We start from the raw sequence: 6,625 nt of genomic DNA on the forward strand, positions 1-6,625 counted from the left end.
ACTTCATGTTTTCTGCCTGTTTTATTGCATGTTAGGTACCACACAGCATAATTCAGTTTCTTTTTCATACAAAAATTATTAATTCTCCTCGGATATTATGATAACAGATAAAAGAAGGAAGTTGGGAAGCTCATGTGAAAGAATTTAAATGTGATGAATCATCCAACCTCAGCAGTGAACAATAAGCATGAGGAATTCTACTTTAGTATTACGTGGATTAGGCTGCTCAAGGTACAGTCAGAGTGCAGGTCTTGGCTTCACTTTCATTAAAATTGGCAGGTATGATTGTCCCTCTCTTGTTTAGATAAAATTATCCAAATATTGCTCGCTAACTTAGTCTGAGTTTTTAGTTATTATTTTAAAACAGGCTCTGTCAGCAGGAGTGTGTGGAGGTGCCAAGGAATGCAGGTTTCTCATATGTCACTGCTGGAACACACTGTGACAACAGGGATTGCAAATTCTCACTGCATTTTCTTTCTCTTGGTGTCACTGATGTAGTATTTTCACAGGTAGGTCGCATTTCAAACATCTTTTGCTCTTCAGAGCAAATTTCTAGTTTTGTCTTTGAATCTGGCCTTTCAGAAGGTAAGATAACCACACAGTATTTTGGATATCCATCCCGCGAATTGCTGCTTGGGAAAACAGTAGATTTTTTATCGTGATACATAACTGAAGTTTGTTATTAAACAAATATTTAAAAAAACCCCAACATACTGGGTTATTTATTCCTCTGTGCTTCAGCGAAGGGCTAAGAACAATTTTTACCTGAGCGCCACTGGCTGCTCCCTCAGGACAGGTTTCAAGTCATTGTCCTGCTTTAACACTTAAAATCCTTTTTTTGGGACTTTTTCTTTAAAACTGGGGCAGGCCCCTCACGTCACCCTGGCGCCATTACTGCGCGCCGCCGGTCACATGTCCTTTGTTTACTCCGGTCACTGCCGCGGCGGGTGAGGGACGGACAGACCGACCCCGACCGACAGACCGACCAGGGGCAGCGGGAGATTGGTGTGGGGGAAAAAGGGAATGGCGGCGGGGAACGGATGTACCCCGCAGGGGCGCTGTGAGGGCTTGTCCCCTCTTGAGGTGCGCTTGTCCGCCTTGCGGAGCAGCGAAAGGGGCTGGTGTGCCCTCAGGGATGCATGAGGCGGGAATGTCTGTGTGTGTGTCTGTGTGTGTGTCTGTCCTATGAGGGGTGTGAGGCGGGAATGGGCCCTCCCACTAGGAGCGGTGTGAGGTGGGAATGGTCACTCCCGTTAGGAGCGGCGTGAGGCGGGAATGGCTCCTCCCCTCAGGGGCGAGGTGAGGTGGGAATGGCTCCTCCTCTCTCCTCAGGGGCGGTGTGAGTTGGGAATGGCTTCTCCTCTCTCCTCTGGAGCGGCGTGAGGCGAGAATGGTCCCTCCTGTGCCCTTAGGAGCGGCGTGAGGCGAGAATGGTCCCTCCTCTGCCCTCATGGGCGGTGTGAGGCGGGAATGTCTCCTCCCCTCAGGGGCGGTATGAGGCGGGAGCGTCTCCTCCCCTCAGGAGCGACGCGAGGCGGGAATGGCTGGTCCCTCCCGTCCGGAGCGGTGTGCGGGGCTGTCCCCGCAGTCCCTCGCCATGTTCCGCCTGGAAGCGGCCCGGTTCCGTGCCATTTCTCCCGGAGAGACACCGAGGGGATAGACCCGAGCGGGTGGGCACGGCTGGGGAGCCGCCGGTGCGGGGCTGCAGGAGCCGAAGCTGTTCGGCCATCGGTTCTCGTTGTGCTGGCTCGGGACCCTGAGGTACCAGCTGTTGTTCTGAGCTGCCTTTCAATAAAGCCTGTCCTTTATTTTCAGACTCAGCATGTCCCTCCCAGCAAAGAGATGTGGAAGGCCCCCAGTGTTGTCTTTTCTGGAAAACAAGAGAAAGCGAAGTGTTGATAGAAGAAGGGGGAAAACAACAATTTACGTGGGAAATCACATTGACCGGTAGCTGACGCTCAAGGAGAAGTTGGATCTAAGAAATGACGTAGAAGTCGCAGAGTTTTTACTGGGTATGTGAGTAGATTTTCACGATATTCCTGTTTGCTAATAGCAAGTAAATAATTCTGAATGTTGACACCATTTGCATTTTTTCTTTCTAGATATGACAGCTACAACCTGTTGTCAAAAGCTCTGCTCTGTCCCCTCTGAGGGTGCAAGAAGGATCACTGGGGAGGAAGAAAGAGCATTGTCAGCCAGCACTCCTTTAATAGCAACAGATGGAATGTTAGTATTGTCCTCTCCTTACTTGGGAAGGGTGAATAAAATATTTTTCTTGGTACCACTTGAAGGACTGTAGCTGACATTTAAAAATAATGAGATAAAAGTTATATATAAAAAGGGAAATATACAGCTAATTTTAGTTAAATTGAAGATGCTGAATATCTTTTGTTCTTACTTTTGATTTTAGTAGGTGAACGAGTTGGTGTTTGGAAAGCAATTCTGTGGCAGAGAAGAATCCTTGGAAGCTAGGTCAGGAGCAAATAAATACCAGTGCTGATGAAGCTGAAAAATTCAGGTACATTCTTCAAAATAGCACTTTCCTCTGGCACTTTAATTTTAGTTTGGAGTGCAGCAGCAACTGAATCCCTGGGACTGATTTGATACAGGTGAGACAGAGGGCTTGTGTTTAATTGATTGCTTACTTCAGCCTTCTGACATGAGAGAAATATTCAGAAAAATTTTTTTATATGAAAACAACTTCATTGCCCTAAAAGGTAAGGCAGTGAGGCTTTGGAACACTCATGATATCAGTGTGGAGGTTCTAAATCCCACCAAATACATAAAATGCTGGGCAGATGATCAGGCATTTACACAGTGGTGATTGTACAAGGCTAAGGAGCAACTGCTGCCTGAGAATGAGGAGAGTAAAAAATAAGAGGAGTTTAATGAGATGGGCATCCATGCTGTGTTATTCCAGGGAATGTTTCCTACCAGGAGCAGTTGTATAACCTCACTATGGGGAAAATGGTTTGTGTTTCAGTGTCTGAACCCCACATCAGTGGTGACACTGTTGGCTTTGTCTTTGGCTCCCAGGAGAGCAGTGAGGTGGAGTGCTGATGTCCACACAGGGATCAAATCAGCTGCCCAAAGTCCTGTTGGTAGCTGAACTTGCACATTAAAAGACCAAACTCAATTGCTAACTCAGTGTTTTTAAAAATCTGGGCAAATAGAAAATAGTGAGTTTTCTTCAGAAAGGAGCAGCGTTTATGTTAATGTATATCTCTTTCTTGTTTTCAGAGGTGTGGTACTGCCCTTCCTACTGAAGGGAGGAGATGCAGGAGGGTATTTCCTGCTTCCCAGGCTCTTGGCTGTCATCTTTTCCTGTTGTTGTTTTGTTTGTATTTGAATTAATAACCATAAAGCAGCTGTTGTATTCCAGGCTTTTTACTCTTGAGTCCAATTTTAGGTTGGCTAAGCAGTAGCTATTAGGGGACTGCACACAGTGGAGGAGCAACACTTAAATTCAGCTTCTTTGGTGGCTCAGGGTTTGGTTTCTGCCTTGGTTTTGGAGCCTGCTGACATTGCCTTTCAGCAGCTGTAGAGAATTGAGTTGATGGAGAAGCAGTGGGGGAGTCAAGTAGATTCTTGCCAGGTGAAATGGGATGGATTTTGGAGTTGTGGCTGTTGTGAGGAGTTGGCAGGCTGATATAACAGGAAGGAAAGAATGTACAGACATTCTGATTTAAAGGGGCATTAGCAGGGCAAAGCCAAATGGAATGGTTACCAACCACATCCAGTAAGGTTTCCAGCCCTTCTCCAGTGCTTTTTCTGTTATTAGCTTCTAACTTTAACATTTGGAATTTAACCAAGCTTATTTAAAATTCTTTTTCTGGTGTACATGTAACAATTGCAAAGCTGTCAAAGCAGATAACAAACAATATTTTTTAAGCTATGTGTTATTTGCTCTAACATTGAAAAGTAATAGCCAAAGTAGTTGAACAGGAAGAAGGTTTGGGGAATTTGAGATGCTTTTACTGTTTTAGTAGTTGAATGATAGGGATTAAAAAATTCCTTTACTGTGTCAAAAGACAAATTCTCATGATAGAACTGCCCATGCCAGGGGATTGGAACAAGATGATCTTTAAGGTCCCTTCCAACTCAAACTATTCTGTGATTTTATGAACCAACTTTTTTGGGATTTGGTCATGGACTGTATCTTTTTTATTTTTTCTCAGTTCAGTAAAAACGAAACAGAATGCAAATCTGAAATGGACACTCGGGAGTGTCAGAGCAGTTCAGAGAGGATGGCTGAAGTGTGCAGTGGGATGAGTTGGTGTCAGTCAGTAACAAATGTTGAATTGGGAAGCCCCAACTTTGTGGGAGGCTTCAGCCTGTCCCTGTCTCTCCTGATTTGGCCCTGGCATCTCCTTTTGTAATGATTTTTGCTTCACAGCTGTGGGACTTTGCAAGATTGTGTTGCAGAGCTTCTCTTCATCTTGAGTAAAGTGTTCTCTGAACAGCCATGTGGTTGCTGTCCAGCTGGGAAGTGCAATTCCCTTGGAAAGCAAATAAACAATCTCCAGGGAAGGTCCAGCAAGCTGTTAATGCTACAGCTTACCATGGCAAAGGTGATCAGCTGAGGAGTTTCTTAGCAAGCAGGAAAGTGTGAGTTAAATTTTAAAGAAAAAAGGAAAGGAAAAAAAAAAAAGCCTGATAAATATAACTTGCTTAGTAGGACAGCTTCCTGTTCTCTTCAAACAAATCAATTTTCAGTGCCTTGTTTTGACTAGTTGCAATTTTTAATTGGCTTAAAAGATTCTGCATGTACTGCTTTTGATCTTTAGTGTTCATAGTTTGTTTTTAATTAAAGAAAGGAGAAAAAAAAAGAAAAAAAAAAAACCAAAAAACAACCACCCCCCACCTCTGTCAAACCACAGTCTGTGGTTGTTTCACTAATGTGGCTTCAAAGGGACTGCAACACAGCTTTTCCTTACAGACAATTGAGTGCTTAGTGTCAGACAAATCATTTATTGGAATGCTGAATGCTGGCCTGTATTTCACTGTAGTGAAACCTCTGTTTGTATATCATAAAATATAAGCTGTTGGTCTCTTTATGGGTACTGCACATAGAAAAGCACAAATGCACTTACTGTGATATTTCCTCTTATTTCCAGGTTAGGAGATTGTATTAAGGGGGTGCACTTCCCTAGACATAGTGAAACAATATAAATTTATTTCATGTTTAAGTGTTTGAATGTCATATTGTAACTGTTATTTCTGTGTTGCTTTTCAGGGTGAGCAGCAAGAAGAAAATCAAGCTCTTGCATAACAACACAGGGGCAATTTTTGCTCCATTTTGATTTTGCTATGAGGATCTTGTGAACTGTACAGAATTACTGTAAGTTGTGTGAAATTCTATGTTGTGTTGAACAGCACATTAAACTCAATTACCTGAAGTTTTATTGTGTTATGTCAATGTTTAAGTGTGTGGAGTGGATTATTTCCCTGGAGGAGTCTGTACAGAATTCTCTGACAGGCAACCAACAAGGACAAGCCCAAGTGCTCATAGGTTAGTCAGAATTCGATAACTTTTTGTAGGTTATTTTAATGACTGAGTTCCTTACATTTTATTTAAAACTCAGAAGGGTTAAGATAGAAAAAATATTCTGGTGTCAGTTGCAGCATCAAGTGTGCTTCCATCTGAATGTGTTTCTTGGAATGCTTCTCTTTGGGGAACAAATGTAACATATCCCATGTATTGGAAGGCACACATGGAAGGGAAAGGATGGGTAAAAATGCTGGACTGTAGATTGCATTGGTGCCTTTGAAAAAATGGATAATTGAGATCAGCTACTGTGGTGCTTATCTAAAATCTGTCATTGAATCATTTGATGTCTAGCTTTGCTTTTGATAGTACAGAAGCTGATACATGAGCTGATAAGTGATCATGTTAATTATTTTCTTGTGTCACAGAGATGGAGTAAGAGCAGTACTGGCAGTAACTGGAGTTCTACAGAACAGTGGTGGTGGTTCTGAATGTTTTGTAGTTACCAAGTGTGAGTAATCCTGGGGAGGTTTGAACCAAGAACTTGAGGTTGGTGCAGCATTCAGGGTATTCAGTGTTTGGTTATCAGAAGCCCAGAAACTTCCAGTGTTCTGATATGAACTTTTTTTTCTTTAACCACACACTTGCATAAGCTTTCAGGTCTTGATCTTACAGTATTCAAGCCAGCTGGGCTTTCCCACCAGCTTACACTGAACAGCCTCACTGTGGGGAGAAATTCCCCTAATGAGATCATTCTAGTCTGCATTCAGTTCTTTAAATCAGCTACTGCACTGGCTGTAAGAAACTGCTGTTGCTCTTAAATATTATCATGATGCTTTTGAAGTATCTGAATTCAATGTTGCTTTATGAACAATAGATTTTACTGAATGTTGGACAGATAGATTAAAAAAAAAAAAGTTGAGAAGGCAGTTTTTTGAGACTTTCTCAAAATGAAAATGCCACTTGTTCTGTATTTGTGTTTTCTCTTTGCTCTGTACCTTTCAGGATTTTCTTTGACCAAACAATGACTCATGTAAATAACTCAGTTTGGCTCATGGAAGGAGAGGGACTGGTGGCACCTGTGCTCAGTGGAGCCTCTGCCAGTGCTCTCAGATTTTCAATTGTTGGTGTCATTGC

The 6,625-nt window shown here is 42.9% G+C and overlaps 1 long non-coding RNA gene across 1 annotated transcript; it reads left to right on the forward strand.

Moving 5' to 3' along the window:
• Positions 1-1,755: 1,755 nt before the first annotated feature.
• LOC128938504 (uncharacterized) lies at positions 1,756-6,120 on the forward strand. The gene is made up of 5 exons (XR_008483147.1): positions 1,756-2,012; positions 2,103-2,226; positions 2,411-2,518; positions 5,237-5,341; positions 5,917-6,120. It is a non-coding gene; the product is annotated as an uncharacterized LOC128938504 (long non-coding RNA).
• Positions 6,121-6,625: the final 505 nt, after the last annotated feature.

The sequence above is a fragment of the Melozone crissalis genome, unplaced genomic scaffold, assembly GCF_028551555.1.
Source record: "Melozone crissalis strain CALT ecotype California unplaced genomic scaffold, PUWL_Pcris_2 ptg000026l_1, whole genome shotgun sequence".
NCBI classification, from domain to species: Eukaryota; Metazoa; Chordata; class Aves; order Passeriformes; family Passerellidae; genus Melozone; species Melozone crissalis.